The following is a 25,248-nucleotide window of genomic DNA, read 5'->3' as shown; positions in this document are numbered from 1 at the left end:
GCGCAATGCATCCTCAGTGCAGGCCCTAACATGCATCGCCGATGGCAGCCTTGATGACGATGCCGGGCCCCAAATTGCAGCTTCACAGTCCCACAGAACTGATGCATCGCAAACACTGCATGGCACATAATCGACTCCGGACTTCGCATTGCAAATCCTGGTCAAAGGGTTCCTCAATGATGATGTGCAACCGCGAACTACAGCCTCGGTGCATCTCAGAACCAATGCATTGCTTCAACTGCACAACGCATCTGCGACGCAAATCCTTGCTGAGCAAACAAGAATTTAGGATACTCTGTTCAGCTGGCCTAACTGGGTCCTTCTTGTTGGCCCGCACTCTGCTACAGCTGGTCTGAACTTATGACTTTGTCCAGGTCCAGTGCAACCAGATATCCACAGGTGTAGCCTTACACCTTTTGGCGACATTTTCACTAAAATCTCTCAAATTGAACATCTCTAGTTCTACTAATTGGAGTTTTGTTATTTTTGTCTAGTTTTATTTACTAAAAAGTATTCTACTGTCCTAATTCTGTTATAGTCTCGTGTTGTGGTGTGTTTTCACTGTGTTACTGTTACAAAAATACTTTACACTTTGCCTCTAAGTTAAGCTTGACTGCTCTGTGCCAAGCTAAATATGTTTCTTATTGGCACTAAAGAAAGGTACTATTGGTTTTTAATTACTGCAACCTGAAGATACAGTTTAAACACTCAAGATGACCAAATAATTTACACAATAGATAAAGAATGGAGATAAATAATTTTGCCACAGTAAATTATTCGACCAGCAGCCCTGGTATTGAAGTTCTCTTCTTTTTAAGGAGAATGTGCACAAGAGGTCATGAAATATACTTTAACTGACAGTGCAAGACAGTCAATACCAGAAGACGGCTGACCCATTACCACCTGTTCTTGCCATGTTGGGTGGAAGCAAAATGTGAATGGCTGCTGAGCAAACCAGTAGATGAACAGGCTGACCCAAAACCTTTGTTTGTGTGTGTTTATCTTTTATTTATGCTATTATACTACATGAGACAGGTGTGACACCTAAAGCAGTCTCCAGGCGGGATCTAAAGATGATGGAGTCCTGCAAAGGTAGTCCAGGCGCAAGAAGTTGAAAATATACAGACAGATCTGAGGACAACTCGTTGCCAGGCAGTGTGGCAAGACTAGTCGGTCCATCTTGTTCCATTGTTTTGGTGACCAGCCTTGGACCACTGGAAACAACGGCATATCACCAACCTTGTTCTTACTTTGCCTCTGAGACCTAAACTGGCCATGTAAGATGGTGATTCTTTCTGCCATCTGCTGTATCGCCCTTTTGGTGTCTGTACAACCCTCCTCAGACCGCTTTCTACCCTTTGCCCACCTTCGTTGTGCTGTTTGACACACTGGCTATCCCTAAGCTTTTTTTTCTTTTTTACGTACGATTGATGTCATGTCAGCACAACATATGTCACACAACATAGCAGACTGTGTGTTTGGATGAACCCATTCCAGCCATTGTTTGGGTACATCCCATGATTGATGTGTATAACTTTTGGTCCTTCTAAGTGAGCATTATGAAACATGAGAAGATGACATGCAACATATAGTAAAAAGGAAACATTAGCCAAGAACATACTCTCTGCTAAATGTCTTTTATGTTAATGCCATTATCACTGCCCATCGCAAGCGATCATTCTTTTGTTTCTAGGATGACAAGCAAGGGATAAACCAAGGAAAAGGAAGGCTCTTTTAGAATTAGGGGGCTTTTTGTGCACCATGTCCAGCCACGAAGCAATAAAGTACTGAAAGCTGAAAGCTTTCATTACACCTAATAACACTAATACAATTTTTCCCATGAGAATGAAGAAGAGGGTGTTCAAGTCATTGCAAATATGGATATGCACATATGGTACAGAAGATTGAAGGTCTAAAAATGTTCTGCCATGGACTTGACTGCATGTCTCCCCTTGAGAAGGGCCTGGCCTAGCCTAGCTCCACTGAAGGTCCTGTGCTCCACATCAGTTCCAAGAGGATCTGAGCTGAGTCAGTGGGAAGGTGGGGTTACATGTTCACCCAGCTGGTGTTGAGGTCTGTGGTATTGTAAATAATGTCAGATCAGGCTTCGCCAACAAGAAGCTGAAGCTGAAGCTGAAGCTGAAAGTATTTGTAAAGCGCTCTGTGACAAAGCGGCTTCCTGGCGCTGAAAAGATGATAGTGTCAGAGGGAAGGGGCGGCCAGGTATTTAGAGGTTGGTAAAAGCTTGGGCGTACAGATGGGTTTTAAGCGCCTTACGGAATTGCAGGTAAGCAGTGATTGACCTAATGATGGAGGGGAGGCTGTTCCAGAAGCGGGGGGCAAGAATGGAAAATCTGGTGCCACCAGTTCTGGATTTACGGAAACGAGGTATGCAAAGGAGGGCCTGGCTGGAGGAGCGAAGATTGCGGCAAGGGTGATAATGAGTGATCAAGGAGTTAATGAAAGCGGGGGCAGTGCGGTCTCGGGCCTTGAAACCTAGGCATCCCATCTTAAAGAGAGATCTCTGCAGGATGGGAAGCCAGTGAAGGGATTTAAGGAGAGGAGTGGTGTGGTGAGACTTGGGAAGCCGATGGATAAGGAGGGCAGCCTGGTTCTGGATGGTCTGAAGGCGCCGGAGCTCGTAGGCAGGGATGCCCACGTAAAGGCAATTCCCATAGTCTAACCGTGAGAGGATCATGGCCGGGACAATTATTTTGAGGGCATCAGTAGAAAAGAAACGGGAGATCTTGCGGATGATCCTAAGGGAGAGAAAGCAGGATGAAACAACAGAGCTAACCTGGGGGCACATGGAGAGGTCCTGACTGATTTTGATGCCCAGGGTCGTGACTGTCCCAGAGGGAGCCGGAGGAGGGCCGAAGATGGATGGCCAGAAGGCGGATGTCCAGGGACTATTGGCACCACCAGTCAGGACCAGCTCCGTTTTGTCAGGGTTAAGCTTGAGGGAATTTAGGTTCATCCAGTCCGAAATAAAGATAAGAACAGATTGGAATTTGGAGAGAGAGTCCGGCACAGGGGCGAGGTCAAAAACAAATTGAAGGTCGTCGGCGTTGTTGTACACCGAGACCTACATCTTGAGTAAAGAAATGATGAGGGGGTAGATATAAAGATTAAAAAGAAGAGGGGACAGGGACGAGCCCTGGGGGACCCCGAAAGGCACAGCCCGGGGGGGGAGCAGAGAAACCGGAAAGACGAACGGCCTGCGTTCTGCCCTGGAGGAAAGAGGAGAGCCAGGAGAGGGCAGTGCCCTGGATGCCCGCTGCCTTGACACGGCCGAGAAGGATGGAATGGTCGACCGTGTCAAAGGCAGCGGAAAGATCAAGGAGCACCAGCGCCTGGGGAGAGTTGGAATCCGCCTTGTTCTTCAACTCGTCGAGAACAGAAACAACCACAGATTTGGTCGAGTGGGCTGGGCGAAAGCCAGCTTGGTGAGAGGCTAAGAGATGATTTTCCTCTATGTAGGTTGACAGGCACGAAGTAATGTGGCTTTCCAGAATCTTACTTAGGTAGGGGAGCAAAGAAATGGGTCTAAAATTGGCGGGGAGGGTGGGGTCGGAACCTGGTTTCTTTAAAATAGGAATAACTGTAGCTGATTTAAACAATAAGGGAACTTTGCCTTGGGAAATAGATGCATTGAGGAGGGATAAAGGAGGGTCGGGCAGCCGGAGAACAGCTCCCGTAAAATACGAGCCGGACCACAATCAGCAGGGGAGCCTGACTTGACCTTCCCAAGAAGGGCAAGGAAGGATTCCTGCGAAATAAGAGGAAAATGGTGAAGAGAGGACAACAGAGGAGGAAGGGGGGCAGCGGGAAGAAGAGAAGATAGAGGGGGGATGTTCCGTTTGATGTTAACAATCTTCTCAAGAAAAAAGTAATTTAGAGAAAGGCAGAGAGATTGGGAAGGAGTGGGGTTGGGATTAACTCTGTCTGATGCGGCCAGATTATAGACAATGGAGAAAATCTCCTTAGAATTATTAGCTGCCGACAGGATTTTCCCGAAAAGTATTCCAATTTGGCTGAGAGAATAGCTCTCTTATAGTTTTTAAGAAGAGACCTGTATCGGTCCCTCAGGAGGGGGCAGTAGTTGCGCCTCCACTGGCGCTCTGACTGGCGGAGGGCCAGTTTGAGTGCTTTGAGATCACCGGAAAACCATTTATTGGCTTCGTGGGGGCGGCAAGCCTTGAGCACCCTGAGGGGAGCGACCAGATCGCAAGAAGAGGACAGCCATGAATTAAGCGCATCGACTTGAGAATCGAGGGGAAGGTCAGATAGCTTAGGGAGAGAAGTTGCCAGGGAGGAGTGGAGGATGTTAAAATCCACCCGGTTCTAATTCCGGGCTGAGATGTTTTTGGGAAGAGGGGGCCTGTCGACGACTGAAAGATCTATAGAGAAGGAGATGATGGAATGGTCCGACCAGGTGCAGGGGAGAATAGTAGTAGGAGAGATGGTTCGACCGGAAGACCATATTTGATCAAGAGTATGGCCGTGGATGTGAGTCGGGGCATGAATGTGGGAGGTAAAATTAAAACAACGGAGAGTGTCGGAGAAGTCTTTGGAAGTCTGGTTTTCCCTGGGGTAACCAGGCCAGTAGTTGAAGTCACCCAGTAGAAGAACAGACGAATTATTGATGGCAAGAGTAGCCAGTAAGTCTTGAAGGGCAGGCACAAAGTGGGGCATAGTTTGGGGGGGTCGGTATAAGAGGAAAATAGTGAGGGGAGCTGACAGGTTTGTTGAACGGGCAACTAGGAAGTCCACGTTGGATATAGGAGGGTGGACCAAGGGTTGAAATTGGAGGGGAGACCGGATAATCATGGCCACCCCTCCACCAGTTTTCCCGTCGGGGCGGCCTGCCCGCAAAGCATAGTAGGACGCGGGCAGTGCGGATAGAACGTCGGGCGCGGAAGCAGCAGAAAACCAAGTTTCCGTCAGGAACAGAAAATCAGGTGACTCGGTGTCAAGGAGATTAAACAGTTCCAGTTGGTGTTTGCCAGCTGAGCGAGTGTTGAGCAGGTAGGAAGGGGCCGAGGAGAGAGAGGGGGAGGGGGGAGAGGGAGGACAGACCGAGCGAGGGACATGCTTGGGTTTAAAAGGTGAGATAGTAACAGGAGCGGGGGAGGAAGTCAGAGTACCAAGGGCTGCTATATCTTCCAGCGTAAAGGGACTGATGGGCCAATTGCCACGAGGGCAAGGAGCTGTGCAGAGGTGTACATGAAAAAAGGTACAGGGTCAGTGGCCCCTGGTCCCGGTCGGTCGCAGACGGGTGCAGACGGGCTCGCCTTTGGCGCGCCGCCGACGCGCCCGCTGTGCCCGTCCGCTGCACTTCCGGCAAGGAGGTGCCATTTTATAACGATCGGGGTGGGAGGGCCGAGCAAGTAATCTGCTCGCCCTCTCACTCACCCAAGATGGCGGCGAAATAGCGCTAAGCAGCGTCGAATCGGCTGCTGTAGCCCCCGCTGCAGGCGCAGGACTGATCCGAAGGTAGGGGGTGCTCAGGGGGTGGTTTCCAATAAAGTGGCACAGAAAAGTACAATTTTTACAATTTAAAAAAAAAAATTCGATTTGTTCACTTAAAAAAGCCTCTGTTCCCGGCTCACGCCTCAGGAACCGTTCAGACTATCAATCAACAAGTAGTTTGTGAGCTACTGGTAGCTCTCCAGCTACCCGACAATAGCTCTGCTGTGTGCAGTTGATAGGAGTGAGGCTGTAGCAAAAAAAAATGTATATACCCCCCGGGAAGTCATTTTCTCATAACTATAATATGTGCTAATCGAGTGAAGTTAACTAATCAACAGAAAGAAAAAAAACACACATAGAAAGGTACACGTGGGATACTAATTTGCTTGTGTTGCAGATTGTAATGCATTAATCCTGTGAATTTGTCATGCTAATATAGTGCAATAATGCTCTAAATTAACCAAGCTACGAATGTATGCTTATTATAAGTATTCATTGTGGCAAAAATGAAGGAGAAATGGTAAGAAACAACGCCTATGTGTAGCTTAAAAGCTAGGTAACTATTAACAGGGTACACTTAGGTAAACAGAAGGGCTTTACTTAGAAATCTAACGTTTAATTGTTTTTGTTTTTATAATAGTTCCCGTTATGGCCTATGCGGCCTAAATAAAAATGGAAGTTTTGCGAGACTCTAAGAAAGTATATTTCTACGCATGCGCGACTGCACTCGAGAGATGCATGAGCAGCTTGTGCCTGGGCTGCTGATGTCAAGGCCAGTGTGACCTGAAAAGCAGAATGGTGCCATAACGGAATGTCTGAGTTGTGAGCCTGGGAAAGTTTACCAAAGTGTCGATATAAGGACAAAAATGAAATATTGCAACATGGACAGTTATGACCGTATGAGAATTATGGAAGTGACTTTGCGAAAAATTGGACAATGAGGAAATGAGGTGATCTTCATCCACCTCTCGAAGGGACCAATGAGAATTGAGTGTGGACCCTAACGTTTCAAATTTTTGTTGGTTAGTTAGGGGAAAAGGGTATAAAAGAGGCTGGTTGGAAGAGAGAAAAAACGCTTGCTTTGAATTTCTTTCGCACCACGACATGCTGTCAGACTGATCGATTTTCTGGGTGCAAAGACTTTAACATTTTTCCTGACTTCAACTTTTGATGGGGACGGAGTCTTGATGGGAGGTGAACATCGAGGAAGATAGAGAGGCTGTCTTTGGGTGCTTTGCTGTTTAATCCGGATTTCTTTTTGACCAAGGAGACGGGTAATATGTCTGTGAATTTTATTATTTTCTGAACTATTCTGCTAATAAATGTAAACTAATTGAATTATTCTTATCCTTTACTTGAAGTTATTTAAGAAATGCTTAACTAGAGTTTCGGAATAATGACTAAAACTCCAAGCGTAAGGTCATGCTAGAAGACTTAAAAGAGAAATAAAAATGAAATACATGGAGAATTAAGCTGGTCTTGTTGTCCATCAACTAACTTTTACTAGCTGATCCATTGGCCAAAACAGTGGGTTGCCTTAAAAATGCTGTTTTATGAAATCTAAATACCATGATGACATTAATAAAATGCATATGTATATAATGTATAGAATTTAACTTTTAGATGAATTAGGGTACTCCGCTATCCAGCAGCTCGTCCTCTGATTTTCGCTGACCTCAGGAGCAGTGCGATTTGTGTGAATGAGTAACTCACGGTGCTATGGGCCCCACTGACTAGTGAAATGTGATAGCTGCTGAGTATTCTGTGATGGTTTGAGGATTGTTTGAGAGCAGCGCTGGATCACACCCCAGTGAACTACATTAAAAGCTTTTGATTATTAGCATTAACATATGCATACCAAATTTGAAAACGGTGTGTTTGAAACAAAAATCTGTATATTCAGAATTCATATGCTGAGATTTAGAGAAAAAAGGTGAATTTCCAAAATATATTTAAAGCTGATATTTGAGAGATAAAAATCAAACACTGTTGGAAAGACTATCACTAAGTGCATTACCCTGGTGCCAGGACACTGCAGCTATGAATTTTATCTATTGCCCATGTAGAGGCATTCCACAATAATTTTCATTTTACTGCTGGCAACCATGTCTGAAGTACAGCGGTGATCTCTGATAGTAATCTTGTATATGAATCTTGTCTGATGTAGTAACTACTATATCTCTAATATTATTAATAGCTTAGCAGGATTTCTATTGAACACGAGCAGCTCTTTTTACAGAAACAGTTGGAGACCCCTGGTTCAGATAGTACCCACGTCTGTAGATATGCACAGGATGGTGGGTAGATACAAGGGAGTAACCAGAAAATATAATTTTTCCCCACTTTGAACTAAATTTCTGAAGGCACCAAGCAAGCAAAGCAAAGTGAGCCAACCCCTCCCAAGAAGAGCTACCTTGCCTCTTTCATCTGAGTGACTATCCATTCACAATCTCACCCTTCCATCCACCTGCTGATATCCACTATTTCACTTTACATTCCATCATCCATGCATTCTTTCATCCAACATTCAATCTTTTCTCAATCCATCCATCCATTCACACTGCCATCCATCGATCTATCATCCACTCTGCCATCCATCTATACATACATACATACATACATCATCCATCTACTTTGCTTGCCATCAATTCTGCCTGCCTGCCATCCATCCATCCACTCTATCCATCCATCCACCCACTCTGCCATCAATTCACTCTGCCAACCATCAAGCCATCCATGCACTCTGCCATGCATCATCCACCGATCATTTAATTGATCCATACATTTTTCCGCCCATCCACTCTCTTATCCATCTGTCCATGATCCAGTCTCCTATCCATCGAACAATACTGCCACCCATTCATCAACTCTTCCATTGATCTATCAATTTGTCCTCTCAGCCACACACTCACACATCCACTATCGTGCTATCTATTCACAAATCCAAACACTCTGTCATCCATTTACTCATCCTTTCACTCATCCATCCCTTCACTCTGCCATCCATTCATCTGTCCTCCACTTAACCATCCATTTACCCTGCCATTCTTCATATGCCCATCCATCTCTTTACTCTGCCATTCTTTCAACTGTCCACCCACCTTTTCATTTAATAACTCATCCATCCCTTTACTTTGAGATCCTCTCACCTACTCATCCACCTATGTATCCATCCCTTTACTATGCCAGTCATTCATTTACAGCTGCCCATCCACCTACACATTTGCTAACTCCCTCATCCATCCACTCATCCATCTGTGGTTCTGTGAATTCTGAACCCACTTTATAAATGTCATGGTTTTGTTACGAAATTAATAGTAGCAAACCGTAACTAGTGAGTTCGACAAGTACGAGTGATCTCGTCATGTTAGACTGACAGGTTCACTACGTATTTGGAGATTTCGTTCCGAACCATGGGTTCCATTTTGTGCATGGCAGCCATTTCTTTGGTTGCCCTCACATAGGCGGTCGACTGCGGTCGGACGAGTCCTTGGTACACGTACACGTTAGCTCGAGTTCGTGCTGACTTCTGGATGAACCAAGTGAACTGACCTCATTGTCTGAAGCTGGCCTCGCTGAACCAGTTCCCTGCCCGATAGCTGATCAAGATTAAGGATCAGAGCACAGGACATTGTAAAGTTTCATATGCACACACACATCCCTTATCCTGCTCTGTATCTGTTTCTGCTTCTTCATTTATGGCCTCTTTTATGACATGGGTTGTGGTCCTTTCTATTGTGGGTTTGTCCGACTTATGTAAGAAGGAATGTTGATAATTTATGATGGGCCGGACAACCAAAAAGTGGGTTTGACATTATGCAATACCTTTTGTAATAATGCCTATGATTGGACAAATTGTAAATAAGGGGTGTTTGTCCGTAATGTGATTTTTGGCATAAAAGGAGAAGACCCGCTTCATAAATTTGAGCAGTCTCCTACGAATATACGCGGTGTTGTACTTCGTGGACTTCTGTTTCTGGTTGCAACCAATAAATCCGATCTTTGACGCCACCAAGAAGTATCTTGTGTCTCTGTATTCTAAGACAGGTGAACCCGAAGACTTTGGGCATGCCCCTGGCGCTGCTGGGTACTAAAAGCCCGGTTTCTTCAGTTGGCGCCCCACATGGGGCGACTTCAGCGGTACCGGTCCAAGCCCGAAGATTGCGAGGAGCTTTGTGAGGAAATTCCGGAAGCGGGCCCCCACTTCATCGACCCCGGTATGTCGAACGTGGACTGAAGGTTTTTACTACAAGGCTTCCCGCTTTCCTGACGGCTACGGAGGACTTCTGCCCTGACTGTCGCCCTGTCTTGGACACCCCCCCATGTGATGATTTGTACGGCGAGACGATAGACGGATCTTCTGGTGGCGTGACTGATACCTTAGCTAAGTATAAGTGGGTCGCTTCCGCTCCTTTGTTTTTGGGTTTCTTTGGGTCTTTGATTTGGTTCTTGCAATTACCAAAGCCGAGGGACTCGTACATTTACGAGACTATCGTTTGTGATAAATCCCTTGAAGTTTGAAGCTAGATTAGTGAGCGAAGATGCCTGGTCTTAGCAAAATTAGGAAGATATTTTGTTGTGGTTCTAACAGGGATTCCCGATTGGAGGACTCATGTCCGATACCTCCGGTTGGAACTCCGACTTATGAGCTCTATTCTAAACATGGCGTGGGTCCCATTACGTTTAATGAAGTATGGGTCCGCTACACTAGGAAAGATGGTGTCTTACGATGGCCTCAACATGGTAGTTTCAATACCGAGATTTTAAATAATTTGGAAGCTGTATTATTTAGGAAGAAAGCCCGGCCGGCAATGTTTGACTCTTTCCGCCTTTGGCGTAAGGAAGCCAAACAACAAGAAATTAGACAAGCTAAAAGAGATAAGAGAGAAAAGGGTGTATCGATAATGCAAGCCGCTAGGCAGTTTAAAGAAAATGAAGAAGATCAAGCGATTGAGGAGTTGCATAGGCAACATAATATGGCCATCGATAAATGTTATCCAGCTTTGCCATCTCTCCTACAAAGTGCAACAAAGGACCCTGAAAAGTATCCTTTGATGTCACATTTGTTGAGATTACCACCCCCTTATGTGCAGAGTGCTACAGCACCTCCGCAACCTCCTGCTATTGCTCAGCCGCCAGCTGATTTCTCCTCCTACGGTGCAGCCTCCTCTGGGGCCGCCGCCTTTGCTATCAGTTCTGCCTCAAATTTCTTTGCCTTGCTCTCCTGTACCTTTGACTTCTCGTACTACTACTGCTACATTGCTATCACCCCAAAATACTTTGTCTCCTGTCCTTATGACAGCTTCACCATCCTCTCGACAAAGAATGACTGATACTGTTACGGGTTTTTTGTCTCCTCTCTTTGGGTCATTGAGTATGACCCCTGTTTCTGCACGTAAACAATTAAGTAGCCAGCTTCCTGGTCCCAAAGAACGGGCAGTGTTAGATCTTATGGCTCGCAGATGGATTTCAAATGTCTTGAGATATGATCTAGAGTCAGTTATGGATGTCTTCCAGCAATGGGAAGCACCGAAGCAAAGGTACGTCTTTGATGTTATGTGTACTTTCCTCCGTGAGGAATGGGAAGATAACGAGTCGGGTCAGGTCCCGTTGGAATTACTTAATGTACAATCCGAGTTTGCGAAAGGGACGATAGTGGGTCCCGGCGTTGAGAAAGCAGTTGCGACGATACTCGTGTTTAGGAGCGAGCTTCCTCCTCAGCCACTGTTTGAGTCTGATCCTTCTGTTAGAAGAAAAGCGAGACAGTATCCAATGAGAGAAGTTCCTCCAGGATGGCGCGGTGTGGTAGCCGCTGGTGTGAATAATAATCCCCCAGCTGTACCAGCACATTTCCAAAGAGTATGGGTACATGTTCCGTGGAAGAGAGTTGAGGTTTTGGCTCTCAAACAGTCTTTACCTGATCCCCGTAAGAATCCGGCTGGATATTACAAGGAGTTGTCCCAGACAGTTGACGCATGCATCATGAATTTAGCTGACATAGACATGTTGTTAGGCAACGTGGTTCCCCAACCTTTGTGGGCGAAGATCCGTCACGAGGATCATGCGCCAGAGTTAGGTGATACATGGGTGAATATCGCTGCTGCGGATGGTAGACAGGTTGGTGGGGCTAAGCCTGAGCCTTTAGTTGCAGATTTACCTGGCAGGATTATCAAACTTATGAAGACAATGATGCCGGCTTTACGGGTGAATTGGGATAAATTAGCCGCATGTAAGCAAAAGAAGGATGAAAGTGTGTCTGATTTCTTCACTAGGTTTGAGTAGACATTCATAGATCATAGTGGTCAGGATATGAGTACGGAAGGTGGCCAGAGGTTGTTTGTAGACAAGTTAGTCTTTAATTTATTACCCGAGCTTTGTAATAAGTTGAAAGATTCTGAGAGTTCATGGGCTGTTTCTTCGTCGGCCCAGATATTGGCAACTGCACAGTACTACGAGAATAGGGACAAGGATGAGAAAGATAGAGTAGAGAAAAAGACTAAAGATTTAAAGACAAAGGTTCAGTTGCAGCAGGCGTATCCGCCTCGCCCGACTCAACAAGAGTCACAGCAACGCTCGCAGTTTCAGCAACAGCCACAGTTTCAGAGGATATCCCAGAAGCCTGAGTATTTTCCTCCAAGGCCGCCGTTAGGTCCGAATCAGTGCGCGTATTGTAGGGAGGAAGGTCATTTTAAGGGCGATTGTCCTGTCCTACGACAACGCACGAGTGGTATATCGGGTTCGAGAGGTCGTGGTGGTTTCCAGCAAGTATCGAGGGGTAGAGGGCGTGGCGCGTTTTCTCAGAACGAGCGTTCCTTTTCCCCACAGAATTCTATGAATAATTTTGATCAGCAGAATGTTTCGACTGGCAGATCTGCTCAATATTATGCTAGGTTATTGTGAAAGTCCCTCCATCTACAGTCAGGCTTTGAAAACACAGCTTGATGCAATTGTCTTGCCTGCTGGTGTTGCTCTTATTCAGTATGTGGACGATCTGTTAATTGCTGCTGATGATGAGGAAACTTTTAAAGAAGCTACTCTTTCTTTGTTGCGACATTTGTCTGACCTCCACCATAAAGTGTCACCTTCGAAGTTGCAGTATTGTCGACAAGAGGTGACCTACTTAGGTCATCTCTTATCGAAGGAGGGAAGAAGGTTGACCCCAGAACGAATTAAAGCGGTTGCGCAAATGACTGTGCCATCCACACAGAGAGAGGTGCGTGCTTTCTTGGGTATTACCTCGTACTGTAGGCAGTGGATTCCGAACTTTTCATTACTTGCGAAACCTCTGTTGGCACTTACTCTTAAGGATACTCCGAATCAAGGAGTTTTTCCCTAGGTTTGGTTTGCAACGAATGGTGTGGAGTGATAATGGAAGTGAGTTTGTGGGCCAGATCATGAAGAGAGTGTGTGAAGGTTTGGGCATAAGGCAGAAATTTCACGCTGCCAATCACCCCCAATCAGCTGGTTTAGTCGAGTGCTATAATGGTACTCTGAAGCTTAAGCTAGCCAAGATTCAGGCAAGTTCTGGTCTCCAATGGCCCGATGCGTTGCCGTTGACACTTTTGTCCACTAGAACCACAGTCCATTCCCGAATAGGATTTAGTCCTTACGAAATTGTGTTTGGTCGCCCGGCAAATGTGTGGGGAGTGCCGAGACCAACGAAGTTCAGCGACATCGAATTTCCTGTGTTGGTTGATTATTTGTATGATTTGACGGCTAAATTACGCGTTTTACGTCAACAGGTTCATGATAACCTCCCACAAGCATCTGAAGATCCAGGTCACACCATCAATCCTGGAGATTGGATATTAGTGCGCAATTTCCAGCGGGCCAAGAACATTCAGCCCCGTTGGACCGGCCCATACCAAGTAGTTTTATCGATACGAACAGCAGTGAGAGTGCACGGCAAGAAAAATTGGATCCACGGCGTACATTGTAAGAAGGTACCTTTACCTCTGCCGTACAACCAGTGGATCCGTGAGGGTATTGGTGATTCAAAAACAGAAAGAGTGCCGAAATTTATGCCGTTTAGCGACGCACATTTGGTAGGTCTGAGCGAGAGGACGACGATATCTTGCAAGCAGCTGTGCCTCCGCCTTTGAGATTGGACACCACGGAGCCTAAATTGTTGTTCCGAGATCAGATGGCGCCTGGTAAAGGCCGTTATAATTTGTGACCAAGAAACAATGGTCTAATAAAAAAATAACATTTTTTTCACTCTCTCATCCAAGAAACTGTTTTGTTTTTTTTCCTTTTTCGAACCACCATCCGGGTTCAGCTGTAGGGTCGCGGTATCAAAACTTGGAGTGGCAAACCGTGTAGACACAAGGTCGACGGTTCTGGTTTGTTCTAGGGTGTCCCCTCGACTTGCAGACGCACACCTGAGCGAAGAAAACCAACTGCCGCGAACAGCACGGTTAAAGGATGGAGTTTTTTGAGATTGAGAGAGCTGTTGTGAAGACGAACTTTAAGACAAAATTGTGTAAATTGATTCGTAGCAAATGTTTTTTAATAACGTACCTAATAGTGTTTTTTAGCATGATGTTGTCTCTGATGGGTGGGATTGTTTTTGTTACCCAATTGCCATTTGCACCCACCTCCCAACCTATGCCTTTCCCTACTACTACTTCTTTGCATTCGTTCCACACTTTACCTGAACATGAACTGGTTAGAAGGTCAGAGTTTATTAATAATTCCTTTGTACAACTTCTGCATCAACACCAGTTGGTAGTGAACACCATTAATTGTTGGGTGTGTGGTCTTATGCCACATACTACGGATAGAGGTATTCCATATCTGGTTTTGCCATTCAGTTACAATGGGTCTGTATGGGCATATCAGACGATTTTTATTTATGCCAACGAAGTCTATCCCCTGCGTTCCATGAAAGATACCTCGAGTAATAGTGCCTTAGTGAAGGGAATAACAGATATGATCAGAGATATCGATACATATGGACTAGTCCTAAGGATGAGGCATTAGCTTATATCGGATGGAACGTGACTGGATATAGTATTAGTCTGAGTGAAAAGCAGAGACGAAAAAGGGCACCTCCGATTTGGATCCTACCCCATCGTGGTCATTTTTGCAAGGTAAAGGCAAGAATCCAAGAGCTCAGCTAGGGAAGAGTGTTTGTGCTCAGACGTATGTCTTTGCGTCCCAAACTTCCCCACTGTTTTTAGCAGCTAAAGGCACGTATTTTGTTTGCTATGATAGAGCATACACATTGTTGCCCCCTGATTTTTCGGGAACATGTTATGTTGCATATTTGTTACCTCCTACGTATACTGCTGCTGCAGATTACCACAGAACGAGAGTTGTTAGGGTTGTCTTCAGTCAGGAAGATACCACGGGACAAGAAGTGGGAGACTTTCTCAAGGGTTTCCTACCGTTTTGGGGACCTATGGCAAATAGTAGAAACATACGACAATTAACGAGATTGGTTGAGTCCACCATAAATGAAACTGCCGGTGCCCTTAGTAATTTGACTGCTGAGCTTTAAGCGGATCGCCTTATGACATTACAGAATAGAATGGTTTTAGATGTCATACTTGCAGATCGAGGTGGGGTATGTAAATTGATCCAATCGATTTGCTGCGTTTTCATACCAGATAATGCTCCTACAGTATACCAGGCCATTTCTAGGTTACATAAGATCTCCGAGTCTATACATGTGGAGAAAGGAGATTGGTCGTTGACTGGATGGTTCTGGGGACTGTTATCAACTTGAGGATGGAAGATTCTGATGATCATCGGGATGGTTTTAGCAATACTTTTCTCGTTTTGTCTCTGTGTACAGTGTGGTCCTGCCATATGTGGCCTTTGTGCTACTACGTGTGTGAAAGGGCCTGTCTCGAGAGAAGTACCGAGTAATAGGATGATCCTCCAGCAGCATCTCGATGATCTGATGAATATTGACCTTGATTCAGACACAGACTGGGTGATTGCTTATGTAAGGGCAAAAGGAGGGTCTGTGGTTCTGTGAATTCTGAACCCACTTTATAAATTTCATGGTTTCGTTACGAAATTGATAGTAGCAAACCGTAACTAGTGAGTTCGGCAAGTACGAGTGATCTCGTCATGTTAGACCGACAGGTTCACTACGTATTTGGAGATTTCGTTCCGAACCATGGGTTTCATTTTGTGCATGGCAGCCATTTCTTTGGTTGCCCTCACATAGGCCGTCGACTACGGTCGGACGAGTCCTTGGTACACGTACACGTTAGCTCGAGTTCGTGCTGACTTCTGGATGAACCAAGTGAACTGACCTCGTTGCCTGAAGCTGACCTTGCTGAACCAGTTCCCTGCCCGATAGCTGATCAAGATTAAGGATCAGAGCACAGGACATTGTAAAGTTTCATATGCACGCACACATCCCTTATCCTGCTCTGTATCTGTTTCTACTTCTTCCTTTATGGCCTCTTTTATGACATGGGTTGTGGTCCTTTCTATTGTGGGTTTGTCCGACTTATGTAAGCAGGAATGTTGATAATTTATGATGGGCCGGACAACCAAAAAGTGGGTTTGCCGTTATGCGATACCTTTTGTAATAATGCCTATGATTGGACAAATTGTAAATAATGGTTGTTTGTCCGTAATGTGATTTTTGGCATAAAAGGAGAAGACCTGCTTCATAAATTTGAGCAGTCTCCTACGAATATACGCGGTGTTGTACTTCGTGGACTTCTGTTTCTGGTTGCAACCAATAAATCCGATCTTTGACGCCACCAAGAAGTATCTCGTGTCTCTGTATTCTAAGACAGGTGAACCCGAAGACTTTGGGCGTGCCCCTGGCGCCGCTGGGTACTAAAAGCCCGGTTTCTTCACATCCCTTCATCCAATTATTCAAACAACATCTTTTCACCTGTCCACTCACTTATCCTTTCACCCCTCAATCATCTACTCACTCATTCATCCACCCTCTCATCCACCCTTCTTTCCATTTAATAATGCAATCCTTTGCTCCTCCTTGCTGGACGCTGTATTTCTTTATAAAGTTAATTATGAGCTTTTGTCAGACAAAAGAGGCCCATAAAGAACTCCACCCCCACTGAAGCTGCTAAAGTGGGGGGTTCACAATGCCCCTGTGGTCTTTTTTTTCAGTCTGCATGCGTGAGTCTTTCTTCCTGTAATTCTGTGAAGATTTTGTGTAAACGTTTGTGAGAAAGCCTTCGCTGATATTATGTTTACAGTCTCCGGACGCTGCATCATGTTCTTCTGACTCTAAATCAGGTTGGTCCTTAACCTTACACGGGGCTATGGTTTAGCACATATTTTAACCAAAAGGTACAGAGTGCCTGAGAAGATACCTCACTGCAAAGAGGAGAATCTCTCATCACCAGCTTCAGACAAGCACCAGAAACATGTAACAACCTCTTGCAAAACAGATTGCTAATAAGTATGGGCAAATTTTGCGAATTCGCGGTAAGCGAATTCGCACAAAATCGTACTCACGATTCTCAAAATACGCGAACTTTCGTGAGATTGCGGATTTTTGTATTTTTGCGAGTTCGCAGGATTTTTTTCACCGCGGCTACCGCGAAGTTACCCATGCGGGACTCAAAGACATACTCGCGGTTGAAAAGTCTCGCACAATGACACAGCCAGATCCAAAATGGCGCAGCGCACGCAAACCGGGAGGAAAACAACTCGTGAACTCAGAATCACGGTAAGTCCACGCCGCACGCGCAAGATTGTATTTTTGAAGCGCGAACAAGCAAAAAAAATCCGCCAACTCCCGAATTGTGGATTTTTGGGCAATTTTGCGCGATTCGTGGATTGCAAAATTGCCAAACATTCGCAAATTCCACGAGCGGAACGAATTTTCCACAAATACTTAATTTCTTACAACAATATCTAATCAACATTTAATGTGAAAAGACAAAGGATGGCTAAGATACAGTTCGGTACTACAACTGGTCACCAAAGCAGCATTCAGAAAGGGCGAAATGTACGAAACTATTTTGTGACACAAAAAATGTATTTTAGGTGCATATTAGGACCCTTTTTTGGAGTTGAATGAACATGCATGATCACAAAGTTGCGTTAGCGGCCCATTTCGAATCACAATTAGTAAAAGGCGTGAAAGTAGCATCTCCTCCTAATTGCGTTTCGGGGCGGGCGCGTGTTACCCCATTTATGATAGTGACAGATTCACATAGTGAAGGTGTCAATGTGTTAAGAGGTTCGCTACCTGCTTCTGGAAATTTTACCAAAGGGCAATTTTTTTTATTTTTTTTTAAGCAGCGCTGTTTCCTTCAAGGGACACAGGAGGCTGAAAAAACGTTTCTCATTTGGGAATGCAACCACAGGGGTGGTAGGCTGTTCATCCTTGCAGGCCACCATCCCTTTGTTTGTAGCCAATCACAGAGTTCGCAACTGATTACTTAATATTCAGGCCGCTCTGTTACTCCCCAGGAATGAAGATTTTGCGTTATAATGTCCGTAAATAGGTTACATGCCCAAATCAGAGATAGGTCGCAAAAAGTGTGTGCGCAATGTGTGGCCCCTTTTTACGACCTATTTTTAATACTTCTGCTCCTTTGTTCTTAATACTCAGATCCGTGCCAGAAATAACAAGCATTTACAATGCAATGGTTTCGTCTTTGGAAAAGTTAGAGCTATTGGCATTGTAAATGACAAAATTTGTGTTTATGTATTAGTTTTGAAAACAGATAAATAAATGGCATAGTCATTTACATTGCCATTAGCTTACTCTCTCGCAAATGTGAGACCGATTGTACCCTACGGACGAGCTCAGCAGACAGCAATTACTACCACACACACACACCCAGAGCCACACACACACACACACACACACACCCAGAGCCACACACACACACACATACCCAGAGCCACACACACATACCCAGAGCCACGCACACACACCCAGAGCCACGCACACACACCCAGAGCCACACACACACACACACACACACACCCAGAGCCACACACACACACCCAGAGCCACACACACACACCCAGAGCCACACACACACGCACACCCAGAGCCACACACACCCACCCACAAATACTGTGTTTTCGTCTTGAAAGCAATGTATAGCACAAACAATACAATAAAATTACTAGTAAGTGGAAGACTGTGTGCAGCTTGTTACATATATTGCTGGGCAGGAGGTCTCCTGCTAGTTGGAGAGGGACATTTTTGGGGAGGCACAGTTTTGTAAATGTAATATTCTGTTTAAAAAGACTGAAATATATCTTTTTTACAACACAACTAAGTGTATTGCGCAGCAAAATAAACATAAAAATAAAAATGTTAGAGGAAAAAAGCGAAGAACCTGGTGTGGGGGGGGGGGGCTTGTGGAGAGATACTTTATAGGGAAGTAAAGTTTGGGAGATTTTTTAGCAATTTACAAGGCATTGTATGAAAACATGGATGTATAGCAGAACATTAATTAAAGAACTGCTTACACCTGTTAAAAAGATGCGCCTTAGCTCTTAAACAGAAATAAATGCTGCTTTGTGTTTATGAGGAAGTTTGAGTGGAATTGTTTTAAGTAAAGTCAGATGTGTTATCGTGTTTTAGAGGAATATTTAGGTTATTGGAAGAAGGTATAATGGGAACTATGACGCTTACCAGGTAACAGTAATTGGGGATTTAGGGAAGCAGCAAACTATAACATACATACTGTGATTCCGATGAGCTGTGTGCATTAAAATCACTACAAGTCCTGGTATAGAGAAAAATGTGACAGTGTGTGGTCCGATTCCAGTACACACACTATACAATGTGGAAGCGATGGATTGCAAGGGATCCCACCCTTTCGCATCAGCAACTCAGGGACGTGCTAGCCAGAAGTGCTTCTGTGCAGGGGGATCTGAACCCCTAACACGCCTTCTGTGGAAAAACATTAGCAAGGGGTATAAGCTAGTATGGAAGGTGGCATCGAGAACCACAACATCGGCAGCTACGAGGGCGGTGGGTGGGGGCGGTCGTCCGGGCCCGGTGGGCAAGGCTGGGTTAGGCTAAAACTCTAGTTTTAGGGCCACCCTTAGTCTGCAGGCAGTAGCTCGTAAATATAATTTCATAGGAATGCCATGTTCAAGCTAAAAGGTTGGGGTCAGGGCAGGCAAAGGAACTAAGTACGGTGATGGTGACAGGGAAAGAAAAAAAACTATTGCAATTGGAGAAAGAGGAGAGAAAGAGTGAGGGAGAGACAGAAATAAAATAAAAGGTAAGAAGGGGAGGAAAAGATTGGAGAAAACAGGAAAAGATCGAACGGGGAAGGAAGAAATGGAGGTGGTGGAGAAGAAAGAAGGAAAAACCATTAACCAAGGGAAACAAAACTAGGAGTGTAGGTGAAATGAGAAGACCCACCCAATATCCTAGGAAGGGGCGCCCTTGGCAGCAGGCAGTACTTTCCGTTTATTTATTTTCTTGAGTGCCCCTTCAGAAATGCCTAAAAAACATTTTGCTGGTGATTCTTCAACTAGTTAAATTATGACGCGAAAGCCCACAATTTGACCCTTTCTTTCAGACGCTCTTAGTTGTAGAATAAATACCCCTCGCTCCCTTGGTACGGACGTCCTCCCAAATAGGGCCCAGCAGGATGGGGGCTTATGCAGGCGCGAAGATGTGGAAAACGGAGCACATAGCAGTTGCCTCTCGGTTCCTGGTACCCTATTGTCGCATAGCGCTGGGAAACCCTTGGTTGGGCAGCCATGCGCTGTACACATCCGAATAATAATAATAACATGGAAGTGTGGCATGTTCAAATCTGCAGTCCGCGCAGCCGAGACAGGCAACCCACAGCCCTTGGTAATGTAAAGCAGCAACGCTTACCACCCTCTTATCTGTTAAAGACAAACAGACCAAGGCTAGTGAAAGGAATAAGCAAGCCACATGAAGGCTCGAGTCTGGCACCAAGCTCTGGATCACGATCACCTCGAGGTCTCCTGGTACCCTCTCAAGCCAAACAAGCCCTCGGCCCTGCACATAAATGTTGCCCCATCCCCAAAGCCCAGCTTGAGTCCGACATCCTTAATGTTTTTCTAATAAAAAACATATATATATATATATATATTTTGCATCTTTTTGGGGCCGACGCCACAACCGGGCGCGAGATGTGGACAGTTACGGGGTTGCAAGCGGCCAAACACAGCGGGGTGGTGCCGGTGAGGCCGTAAACGTGTGTTCGCTCCATTAAAACATGTCCGAGGCTTCTGTTCATATTGGGAGGGGGGCACCGAACGAAAGGGTTAGGCGGGCCGCGGTCACAAGTGGAGGCCGGGAAGGGAGGTGCCTTGGGCGCGAGACGTGGACAGTGTTACGGGGTGGCCGGCAGCCACACACAGCGGGGTGACGCCGGTGAGGCCGTTAACGTGTGTGGGCTCCATTAAAACATGTCCGAGGCTTCTGTTCATAATGGGAGGGGGGCACCGAACGAAAGGGTTAGGCGGGCCGCAGTCACAAGTGGGGGCCGGTAAGGGAGGTGCCTTGGGCGCAAGATGTGGACAGTGTTACGGGGTGGCCGGCGGCCACACACAGCGGGGTGGTGCCGGTGAGGCCGTTAACGTGTGTGGGCTCCATTAAAACATGTCTGAGGCTTCTGTTCATAATGGGAGGGGGCACCGAACGAAAGGGTTAGGCGGGCCGCGGTCACAAGTGGGGGCCGGGAAGGGAGGTGCCTTGGGCGCGAGACGTGGACAGTGTTACGGGGTGGGCGGCGGCCACACACAGCAGGGTGACGCCGGTGAGGCCGTTAACGTCTGTGGGCTCCATTAAAACATGTCCGAGGCTTCTGTTCATAATGGGAGGGGGGCACCGAACGAAAGGGTTAGGCGGGCCGCGGTCACAAGTGGGGGCCGGGAAGGGAGGTGCCTTGGGCGCGAGACGTGGACAGTGTTACGGGGTGGCCGGCGGCCACACACAGCGGGGTGGTGCCGGTGAGGCCATTAACGTGTGTGGGCTCCATTAAAACATGTCCGAGGAATCGATGATACTGGACGATTGGGCAATGTGGCTGGATGGCACTGGGATCGATCAACAGGAGGCGGGCAATCCGGGAACAGAGGACGACAGCAACGAGACACGCAAAGACGTAAATAAACAAAATGCTGCTTTCCTGATAAGGAGAGGACTGAAATCGCGTAACCCACCCCTGCAAAACACTCGTCCAAAATGGCCAAAACATCACGGGGAAAAAAAAACATCCGCCCACCGCCGCATGACGTTTTAAAAAGGGGCGGAGAGGGAAAAAAAATCGCCGGAACGCCCACGAATCGCCTCGCACAATGACGGACGCCTCTCTCTTCCAATGGCTAGCCTCCATTTATGGAGCTAGCCAATGGAAGACCGAGGCGGGACAAAGCCACATACTATTCTCAAAAGATTTCGCCTGCGCGAACGCTCCTGCGCAGCGGATCGCCAGGCAAAACCTAGAAAAAACACCTTGGCCAAGAGAAACTGGGGTTAATGCTACTGATAGTCCTGGTAAATCAAATTGAGTGTAGAATGGTCATAAACATATTGACAACATATGACAAAATTATGACATGAAGTCAGGGAGTGGGTCATGTACTCAGAGACGAGAGCGAGACCCCCTCTCTTGCGTCCTTAGGTGTCTGCTTTGGCATCGCGCTAGTAGCACAGGTGACATTTAATATCTTGATTAACTTTTTTAAATGTCCTTAAACGAAAACTCCCATACAACCGGTTTCATGACAGAAAGGCCTACCCCGCTCGACAACGGGTCCCTTTAGTGATTACAGAGTATAAAGAATTAAAGTATGACGTGTGACAGGACCCACGTGACTCTTACCTGAGTCGAGCCGATGCCTGAAGATGGGCCAGTTCAAGCAACATCAAATGCAATTTCTGCACACGGGCACTAGTTGAGGTAATGCAATCAATGTAATGATCTATTAAGTTCAGGGGATAAGTCCTAAAAAAAGATGTGGGGGAGGGGGTACTAAGCATATTAGGCAGTATACAAATGATATTATGGTGCATGTCATCACAGCGTGACATCATGGCATCACAGAAAGTGACATCACAACCCATGACGTCACAGGAACTGACATCACAAAAAGGGACATCAGATCTGAACAATTCACACACATGTTCGCAGGTCTCTTATGAGAACATTTGAGCGAATTATGAGATTTTGAATCTGGGTTTTGCCAAAAAAGCAACGCAGTCCTGACGGAAAATGTGGACTTCTGTTTATGCATTTCTGGTTTTTAACACCTTAGGAGCTTCGTAAATAAACCTCCCCAGTGCTGCGCTGTCCATTATCCAGTGCTGAACTGGACGTCCAGCGGTCGCACGCAGCACTGGGGAGGTAGTGCCCGTGACGACCGTTGGCCGACGGCAGCACTTAAAGGGTTAAACTCTGTCACAAAGAAGTTGGAAACAAGAAGAAACATAGCAATAAATCTATTCTTGTATAATTGGTTGCAAAGTCTGCAGTTTAAAATATCTAATATGGTTAAAGCACCTGCTGCAGAGATCTTTGTGTGCCTAGTAAATCCCAGGAAACAATAATAACGTTAAGATTACTTTGGTGGGTAAAGCATTTGTTGCAGACAGGTGTTTTCTCTAGTTCCAGTTTTGAATCAAAGTAGCGTAGAGGGTTAACGTGTCTCCTGCAAAGCACATCATCTAACATGCGGATGACAGATTTTTATTTTATGTAGGTAATTAAGTCTTTTGCCAGGTACGGGGGTTCAGGGGTGGTGAGCTTTTGCGGAACAGCGGTACGACGCCCCTGGACTTTTCGTTGCCGCCTGAGCCTGGAGGAGCGCCTGGACTTCGCCGCTGCCTCCCCTTCTCCAAGTCTGCTCCCTTACACCCAGGCAGATTTCCCCTCATTCACGATGTGGTGATCGACAACCCTGTTGCCCTCACGGTACTGTACCTGTATACGCAAACAGCTGACATGCTACTGCCCTCCGTCCTCCCTTGGTGTTGGGGTTGCGTCCCCCCTCCGACCCTACTTGACGGAACCCTGCTCTCCTGGTTTTTTGGTTCTCGACTTGTATGTATCTTGCCATTTTGGGATGGTTTCCTTCGATGCCCACGACCCGGACCCGCCATCTTGTTGATCTTTGTCCTTTCCTTCGTTTTGCTGGACTCCATCCTGACGCATTTTAAACATTTCTCTTTTGCTTTACTGCCTTATCTCTAACTCCCCCTCAGGTCCCCCTCTCTTCTCACCTATCTCAGCCTCCACCCCATCTCACTCTACCCCTTTTGATGTTTTATTTCGCTGTTCACGCCACCTACTAATAATACATCCTTTCATAGTAATTATGTTTTCACCCTTATCTGCTATTCGCAAGTAACACTTTTTTTTGCCGTGTAATCATTGTGCAACTAATGTGTAATTATTGTACCTTGCAACTTCGCTGTTCCTTGTGTAAAGGGCTCTGATACCTTCTAACCCTCACTGTTGTATGTTTTGTATATTAATTTACACATTTATAGGATGTATTGTCAATGTATACCCATCATTTGGATGAGTAGCACTATAAAAGAAGTAAAACAAAATAGTGGTATTTAAATTGTTGTTTGAGTAAACACTGGAACAGAGCAATACACCTGATATTCTTATATACAGGGATTGAAAAATGTAAAAAGCATGTCTCTCAGGTATTTGTGGAGTGATAACAACAAGGTTCAGGTCCCCAAAGCTTAAATAATAGCTTGGATGGCAGGTGTTAGCCATTTTTAATGCATATTGAATTAATTAACCACTGTTGTGCTCATCTCTAAATTGGACAAACAGATCCACCAGGAGGCAGTCTGTCATGAGTGCCAGTGTTGATAAGTAAGCCTCGAGGATATGGCCAGATATAGATCGGTTGCCTACTGGAGGAGACTATGGGTTACCCCAGAACTCTCCCAGTATGCACGGGCCTTCCTCGAGGTGAGAGACTCCGATAAGGCCCATAAAATACTATGGATGAAGGAGGTAAAAGCAATATATAAGGCTATGGGATTATCTCCATTGTGGGATGACCCAGTAGGGAATTCTTTTCCACCTAGGAAAATATTTCGAGACTTGTACTGGAACATGTTGGAGGCAAAGAGATTTGGCCGCTGTATTGAACCATCTTTTACGGCAGATTTCCTAGAACTAAAGCATTCTCCGGCCTTTGAGGCTTATTGGGACTGGATTACCATTCCAGGGGACAGGAAGAAATATCATCAGATTAGGGTGGGGACATTACCACTAAATGCTCTCACTGCAAAATGGCGTGGGGGACAAGGTTCGGCCTGTCCCTTTTGTCCATATCAGCGGGAAGTCATTGGTCACGTTCTCTTTGCCTGTCCAGAATATAAGGTACCTTGGTTAAAACCTATCTGTGTCCAGTTGGGTCTCAAAACGGGTTGTGAGGCTGTCAGGATTTTACGAACTGACAACTCCCAAGCCGTAGTTATAGCCATAGCTAAATTCCTCCATTGGATGTGGATAATTCGGGCTCGCAAAATGAGCCTACAGTAATTATGGCCTATGACACTTGAGATTATAAAATGTTACTAGTGATTAATGTACCTAATGATTAATTTTAAAATATATATATATTTTTTTTTAAAGAATTAAATGAATTTTATATCCATGTTCTTCCTTTTTCTTTATCTTCTTTTAAAATAATTTATTTAATGATTGTAATTTATGGATTTTATGTAGAGCGGTAAGCCAAAAATTGTTAATTGAGAGTTGAAGTGACGAATTGTGGATTTTATTAGCTGTCAATGAAGGGTAATTTTAAAATATTAAATTGTAACTGTCTTTTATGATTGAAAAA

At 45.5% G+C, this 25,248-nt stretch overlaps 1 protein-coding gene and 1 long non-coding RNA gene across 4 annotated transcripts in view; one reads left to right on the top strand and one right to left on the bottom strand.

The window, feature by feature from the left end:
• LOC144826646 (uncharacterized) overlaps nucleotides 1-25,248 on the top strand; it is a 382,563-nt gene that overhangs the window by 186,647 nt on the left and 170,668 nt on the right. The window contains exon 9 of one of the 2 annotated variants that reach the window (XR_013609869.1): nucleotides 6,113-6,741. The exons of the other annotated variant lie outside the window; for it this stretch is intronic. This is a non-coding gene — a long non-coding RNA (uncharacterized LOC144826646). Of the gene's footprint in view, nucleotides 1-6,112; nucleotides 6,742-25,248 lie in introns of those variants that run through there. 2 annotated transcript variants of the gene reach the window in all.
• The window catches only part of LOC144826643 (uncharacterized), a 358,756-nt gene that overhangs the window by 215,673 nt on the left and 117,835 nt on the right, over nucleotides 1-25,248 (bottom strand). The gene's annotated exons all lie outside the window — the stretch shown is intronic.

Source organism: Lissotriton helveticus, chromosome 3_2, assembly GCF_964261635.1.
Source record: "Lissotriton helveticus chromosome 3_2, aLisHel1.1, whole genome shotgun sequence".
NCBI lineage: Eukaryota > Metazoa > Chordata > Amphibia > Caudata > Salamandridae > Lissotriton > Lissotriton helveticus.
The sequence above is the reverse complement of the archived record's forward strand: the minus strand, read 5'-3'. Positions and strand labels throughout refer to the sequence as shown.